The following is an 8,204-nucleotide window of genomic DNA, read 5'->3' on the forward strand; positions in this document are numbered from 1 at the left end:
GGTTTAAATCCCCAGCGGAGTCGCCAGAGCTGTCACACCTCCTTTTTGCGCGCCTACCCCGAGGGATAGATGCGCGAGGAGAGTTTTTCCAATTTAAGTGACAATATTCGAAATGAGATTATTTATTTAACTCAGAGTCGCCATTTGGGAAAGGTTTGGTTTTTGGTGTCCCAAGTCACCGGTTTATCTTGAATCCTAAATCGAGGAAATTTTCGACTTTTCCAAATGAAGTCTGCGAACCAAAAATTCTAAGTAAGGAATTCTGTTGACCCGAGGGAAGGTGTTAGGCACCCTCGAATCCCGTGGTTCTAGCACGGTCGCTTAAATTGTTATAATGGCTAAATATCTGATTTAAGTGCATGTTGTGACTTATGTGCTTTTATTGAATTTAAAACCACTTTTATTATCATTTATTTTTATAGAATTGCAACGTCGTGAAAATGCATCTCGAACCACGTCACAATCAATGCGCCCGTGGTTGTTAACACATTTCGACTCCGTTGAGATTTGAATTTGGGTCACATAAATGCGCACCCGAATTTAAGAATGTAATTTAATTAATTCGCGCCTAAAAAGTCTAACGCGTTATTATTTTTTTTGGGGAAAGACCGTGAAATTCACTAAACAGTCCCTCCCAGATTCTAAGTATTTACTATTATCAATTATTGAGGGCCCCGCAACGTGCATCTTTATTTGACGAGGCTCGTCTCATTATTTTTTAAAAGGGATATCCTAAAGTGACTACATTTCTATTATGTTTGTCTCTAAAAAAAACAGAAGAAAAAGGATACGTGCTTAATTCAATTGCATGCTTTGGCCCACTCCGGATTCCTGTTAATCATCTGATTAGTTGTTTACGTGATGAAGGATGCTATACCTCGTAGAACATGCTTTTAATTTGATAAAAATTACGTACAAGCTCATGAAACGCTACACTTACTCCAAACATTTCTTGAGTTGAATTTAACTAAACTTATTTAAACTAGATTAAGGGAGTTAAACTACCAGAATGTTACTAATGGGATTGAACATGATCCTACATACTGCCTGACGAAGTTGAAACTCGAGAATGTAAAACTGTATTGTATTTGAGATTTGAAAGCCATCCACCCTACATATTCAAAGCATGCTAGAGAACGAGTTTGAATTAACAATTATACTAAATGGTTGCATATTCTATGATTTATAGTTACATCCTGTATACCACTTAAATGAATCACATATCGCGATTTTAGATCAGCATAAGCTTCAATTAAGTACAAACTTACTAAAGTATTCTCTATTGAACTACAAACTAAAATTTACACAATTTAACAATATTTATAAAAAAAACTGTAAGTAAAACAACAGAATGATCATAATTCCTTCAGATCTTTCAATTCATGTTTTTCATCGTTACATCAGTTACACCAATGTGGGACTCGAAATGTGTACCTGAGATGCTGAAAATGCAAAGGAGAAGAGGAAGAAGATAGGGAAAATCAACAGCAGCAGCAACAAGATAGCAGCAACAACAAAGCAACACAGCAGCAATGACAAACAAGTAACAACAGAACAAGTTCCAGTGCAGAATGCAGTTATAGCCGATGGAAAAAGTAGCAAATACAGCAATAACCAGTAGCGTAGGATCAGAACTCAAACAGACCAAATCCAGGAATAAACTAATGCAACACACAACCAGTAACTTCAGTTAGGTCTTGGAAGAATCAGTATTGATCAAACAGGTTGAGACAAGTGAAATCCAAACAACAATAGGAAGAACAATTTCTGATTTTATCTGTATGTTTTCTATCTCTTGCTCTCTATCTCTCTCCTGTATATATCCTCTCTCAATGTATATCTGTATATGCCTGTTTTTGTGGTCTCTCTCTGTGTATGTGTCTGTATGTGTTTTGTCTGTGTCCCTCCCAGTGTATATATGTGTATTTCTCTATGCCTCCCTCTCTTTTATAGCCTAGTACCAGGCCCTTTACAGTCTGTAAAACCTATTCAGATCCCCTTCCATGTGGCCTGCTGTTTTTTCACTCATCTTTTAAAAGTAGAACCCTTCCCATGAGATTCCCTAACAGCCCTTTATCATCTTATTTAAATTAAAACCAAGGTATGGGCAGCCTGAAAGTGGCCTGACAGCCCATGCTATCCCATTTGCTCTAATTATTAAAGCACTATAGTGCACATGCTATCAATTCAGAACTCAAGCTGAACTGAAACCCACAAACTAAACTATAAATGTTTCTAATTCAAATCCACAAACAGCTATACTTAGTTCCCAGTTGGATTCAGACAGAACCTCACACAAAAACCATAACATGAATCAGATTATTATCATTCAAAGCTAAACTAATTGGCGACGTATATCGACTCGACTATACTAGTTGTAACACATATAATCGAATCCAATGATCAGAAATCTGAAAGTATCAACGTGTGATTCAAATTGGACTAACTGAACAAGGTTGTACTGGGGCTAATTAATCAACCAAATTTAAATTCAATTGATTGTACAACTTACACACATACACACGATCAATAAATGAAGAGAAACTTGACTAAATACAGAGGTCAGGGCAAGGTGGACAACACAGTCGACAAAAATTCAAAACATAAATTAAACAAAACATTTGGACATATGAACAGACATTCAATTACAACAGACAAGATGAACTGATAAAGAAAAAGAAAACAAAAATTACCTTAAAGCCTTGAAAAATCAGAAAGCCTTAGCTCGGATTTGAATCGACCTTTCTTGGGGTTGAACGGACTTTAATCGAAGTGTTCTCTACTGAGAACACTTCGATTAAGGTCCATTAGACCCTAATCATTTAGTTCAAACGGACACAGATTGGCTCAGGGTTCCTAGGGTTCCTAAGGGGCAGATTTGTTATTTGTGTTTCCCTGGTTGGATTCGGACCAAACCGAGCATGGTTTGGTCACGAGGGAGATCAGGGGAGTGCCCGGTATGAACCTGGGGTGGTTTGGTGTAGATCGAGTTTTGCTCGAATCTTCAAATGAAGATTCGAGAACCTAGGGTTTGATTCGAGGCAAAAGGACAACAAATCTATGTTCAGGGTGGTGAGGCGGTCCTATGGTGTTAAGGTGGTGGTCACCGGCGTCCTTGCCGCCGGGTTCTTGGGCTGCTTTTTTGGGCCTCAGATTTTTAAATAGGAAACCAGCCCAAATCTATTTTAAACCAAATTGCACCCTTGTCTTTCATTTCTGATTTTAAAACACAAAACCCCAATTAAACAAAATTAAACCTCATTAATTAACACTTAAAGCAATTATTACACACATATTAAAATATTAAAAATAGGTAAAATCAAACCAAGGCAAAAAAAACAGGGCAAAAGATGCATATTTTGTGATTTTTCTTTTAATAACCGGATTATGGTTCAACTACACACGACACACATTTTTGTGTTTGATAAAATAAAAATGAACAAGATCACAAATAACTAACAAAAATGCCACGTAAAAATCCAAAAAAAAACTGTACAGCAAGACCAATTGCTATTATTTTTATTTCTTTTGGAGTGATTGTCGCGAAAACTAAAATCACGTGCTCACACCATTGACTATTAAAGAACCAAAATTTCAAACCCAAAATATTATTTTTTTCATATAAAGATCCTTCCAAAAGTTACATTTAGCTGATTATTTGACCTCTTTTTATATTTTCTCCTTTTTCTTAGAAACTAACATGCCTTGCAATTTATTTTTCTTTTGGAATAGTCTTTTCTCTATAATTTGTGTTAGGGCTTAATCATCACAAGTATAGTAAGTAAATTAATAAAGTGTGGGTAATTGTCCAGTTGGGAAAGAATAACGGTTAATAATTAAAGAGATATCCTCCTCTCAAGGGTTGGTGGCATGTGGTCCCAAAAATAGAAGTGAGATAAAGATTTCTCCACAATTCCCGCGGAAGCATGTGATTTGGGTGGCGCTCATGTTCCTGTGCTTGGCTTTCTCTAAGAATTATTTGAGGCAAAATGTTCAAAACCACATTTCAATTTGTTCCAACCTGGCACTTACGTCCTTGTCTTTAATGGTAAATCATATATTTTATTTCTCTTTTATTTACTCATTAATATAATTAGTAATAATTTCGATGCCTTCTTGGTTACAACTAATTATGCTTTTGTTTTTGGATTTTATTGTTGTTACTTTCTAAATTTTTCAAGATTTTACCAAATAAATGAATTTAAATGTAAAAACATGGTTAGCAAAGATTCATATAACCGGCATAACTTTTTTAGTACGGAGGCTTAGTTGCTGTTAATATTGTATTATCTAAAGCTTTATTATAAGATATTGATTTTGAAGTTATAGAGCCCCACATGCTTTGTTGTAATACACAGATATATTAAGTATTATGGTCATGATATTTTATTGTGTTTTCAAATGCGTTATACGCGAGTAATATTGTTATTTTAAATTGTGGATGAGTATTACTATGTTAATTGTTGACATATTTAGAATACTAGTAGGGGTAGCCCGGACTTCGCCCGGGCCCAACTTAAAAAAATCTACATTGTTTATATTGTGTACTTCTGATTCTCACTATAATATTTCGCCATTCACTTGTCAAGATGTCTCACAAATTTTTTGATTATTTCATTATTATTTTTGGAAGTACTAAAGAGAGATATAAATAATACTATTGTAAATAAAAGTACATGTGATAATATCTGCAAAGACCCAAAAGCAAAGCGTATAAAGTTTTTTATTCTTTGTCTTCTAAAATTCAGTTTCCAACATCATATAAGTTCGTCAAAAAGTAGATCGTGCTGAGCTGTGTTGTGAACTAATTCATCAGAAAGGAAGATCGTGTGTCGCAGGCGGACGTCCAATAACGTTCGTGATGGTGCTTCAGGATTCCAATGTACCGCATCCAAAATCAAAACGAACTTGCCTAGAATGTCCGACTTCAATAATAATAGCCTGGTTGATATGCACAAGGTAGAAGACAGAGTTAAAAGGAGGATCCATGAAAATATTCATGATGACTTTTACATTGTTGAAGCAGAATCAAGTGAAACTTTCTAAAAATATTAGTAGATGAATAGCGTAACTGATATACATAGACGTATTGGTAATGACTGTAGGAGCATACATATTTACATTTGATAACTTAAGTGAACTTGGTAAAACCCTATCTCAAGAAGGTTTACCAAGATTAAGTAAATATATGCCACTTCCATTAAAATTTCATATGTAAGTCATATCTTCTCAAAAAAAGCATGGAATTCTGATATGTACAAGACCTTTTAGTTGACTAGTTTGTATCTTTGTGTCAAAGGAATAAACTTTACTAATCGAACTTTCTCAATAAAGTCAATTTTTCCATAACTTGCACTAATCATGCGACTTATGCAAAACATTTGTTTGCTAAATGAAACCATCAAGACCACTTAACAATTGTCATCTAATGTTTTTCTACAATACAAATGGAAAGAAGATAGGTACAAATAGCATCTTCAGTATCTTATGCCACAGTCTAATTTCTAGCAAGTCGGAACACTATCTGAAAATAAAAATACCAACTAAGTTTATTTCTGGCCATTAAGAAATCACTGAGCTTGGAAAGTAGGTAAAGAACCCCATTCGATGTTTCAAATTCAGCAGAGTTAATTTTATACTTCAAAATTCGCTCTCCAATTAACAATATTTTTTGCAGTCCTGTAAGTAACTAGTGTATACAAAATAGTTTAGCACAAGCTAGTTACCTATTCAAGATACTTTTAAGAAATGAAGAGTACGTTGTCCAAATAAGGACACGTGCTCAAGAAATTTATTGAGTCAGTCCAACTTCAGCAACACAGAGAGAAAATAATTATATATACATAACTAAGCAACTTTAAAATGCAAGTTAAACATGTAACTAAATACATGCACAGTAATTATTCGGACAGTAAATCAAAACAAAAAATTTCAGGAAATAATTGCTGCAAGCTTTGAAAATCCTGCTCGACCAATGGACGAATAATAGTGTCCGAACAGAATAAAATAAAATTCATTAGTTGTTTTCAAAAGAGTTGGTTGTGTAAAATAGAAAATGTTATCTCTTCCGGTGATAAAAGTGTAGAAGTGACTTCTTTATCGCAAGTGTAGTTATAGCAATAACTCTAATTCTTGCTCTAAAAACAGAAATGTGTATCGTCTCCTCCGGACTACAATTATACACATCAACTGGCGGATTAATTAATTGGACAATAATACTATAACTACTACGGCTTAGCACAATTTACGCAGTTTAGAAATAGTATTCACCGTAGGTGTTCTTTTCTCTTATATTATTTACATGATAGTAAAGCCAATCTCAATTGAAGGAACTTGAAATCTCATAGCTTGTGAAGGTAAAATTCGGCATGAGAAATAAGAAGTGATAATACAAAACTTCCAAACAATGAAGGACTAAGTCATCTTTTTTCATGTAAATACAGGGAAAAATTAAAATAAACCAGAAGCCCATTAAAAGTGTAGCTCAAAAGTCAAATCCAAGAAAGTTACAGGATCATCCATTATGAAAGCCCCAATTTTTAAAAATGATAAAACCTTCAAATACGCGGAAACCCCGATTTCTTCTTAAGCAGTTTTTTGAATTTCACAAAAATTTAAGATAAAATTATAATGAATATTCGAACAACAAGATAAAATTATAATGAATATTCGAACAACCCAACAAGAACCCTGAAACAAAACACAAGAGACACCCCTATGAAGGAAAAGAAACAACACAGTAAAACTAATCTTTTAATCATGTTATTATCTTGAGCAAATATAGAATTGCAAAAATACAATAAAAACCACAATCTCCTGTTAAACTATCCTGAAATATATAACAGAAATTGATGTGCAACATGAAAAAGATAGAAATCAGCGGAGAAGCCAAGAGAATCAAAACAAAGAGACGACGGAGATGCGGAGGAAAATCTTGGTATTGCAGAGAATTAAGTGGTGATTATCAGGTTAGCTTGCGAAATTACCTATTCAAATTCATTGGTACAGGGATACCACAAGATTTGTTCATAGCACAATAACACTGTAAAGACGAAATTGCCCTCCGACAAGCAGATATGTTAATGAACTTCTAACAATCTTTTAAAGAAAGTAGAATAGCAGAAAAAATAAAATAAAGAGAACTTAGAATTCACATAAGAAATCCAAAATAAATTAATAAAAACAGAGAACGAATCAAAATCCAACCTCAGCTTATTTTCACCTTTCTGAAATGGATCTTAAGACTAAATTGAAGAAAAGATCGCTGATCAAGCCAAAACCCCAAAGATCTGATCTTTTTGCAGAAGAAGAAAAAGTTGAACAGAAAGCATAAATAAAATAAAATGCTGGAGTAATTGGAATAAACCTGCTCTTTATGATAGATGTGAATCAGAAAAGGCTAACTGCTCTAATTTCGTTAAATTATTAGGTGAGGCCTGATGGATTTTGGGGCAATTAATGCTCAACCTGGAAGTGGGTGCTTCTAACAAGTTCTATTGAATGAGTTTTTAGCTTTGAGGAATTGGGAGTCCACGTGCTGGCAACGGCAGAAAGAGTCAGCAACTATAAGGTTGAGCTGTAAATTAATGAAATTACAAAAATACCCCTAAACAAATTAGAAAAATTTAAGGAAACACACACGTTGACGGAGAGGTGCCTTTGTTCCTTCTTCTAATAAGTAGGAAAGTAAGCTTAGACCGAATGGATTCCAAGTTAACCAATGAGGTTTTGTCACAAAAAGAAGCACTAGAAAAATTTGGTGCACATGGTTCAAACACAAGATAGTGACTAGGTTGGCAATCTGATGGAGAGAAGAGAAGGGCGCGGTCACGAGCAATAATAAGGACAAGGATTGTATACGATCAAAATTGAAAGGTATGATTTTGAAGGCTTAAAATGGGCTATATGTAAGGCCCCAAAATGGTGCCATGTAGGCTAATTATAATATTATGTGCTGTTAACATAATAGACATCAATTGGATTTAATAAATAAGTGTATAAGTCATATAATAAGTAATGTGGGGTCCAAGGAGGGGCCTAAGTCTAAGAGAAATCGGAAAATTTCATAATGGGCTAAAATTGCAAATGAGTTTGCACAAGTCCATACTTTGAACTACCATATCTAAACATATATAAGGTTTTATATGATGAAAAATATATTATATGAAAGGTCTTCTAGTCTAGTTTCCAACGCTTCAAACGGT

General features: G+C 34.3%; 1 long non-coding RNA gene across 1 annotated transcript; it reads right to left on the minus strand.

Annotated features, from left to right (window-relative positions):
- Positions 1–4,701: 4,701 nt before the first annotated feature.
- LOC107777401 (uncharacterized) lies at positions 4,702–7,883 on the minus strand. The gene is made up of 2 exons (XR_001646186.2): positions 7,207–7,883; positions 4,702–4,941 (listed from the first exon to the last, which is right to left on the minus strand). It is a non-coding gene; the product is annotated as an uncharacterized LOC107777401 (long non-coding RNA).
- Positions 7,884–8,204: the final 321 nt, after the last annotated feature.

Source organism: Nicotiana tabacum, chromosome 22 (assembly GCF_000715075.1).
Source record: "Nicotiana tabacum cultivar K326 chromosome 22, ASM71507v2, whole genome shotgun sequence".
Classification (NCBI taxonomy): Eukaryota; Viridiplantae; Streptophyta; class Magnoliopsida; order Solanales; family Solanaceae; genus Nicotiana; species Nicotiana tabacum.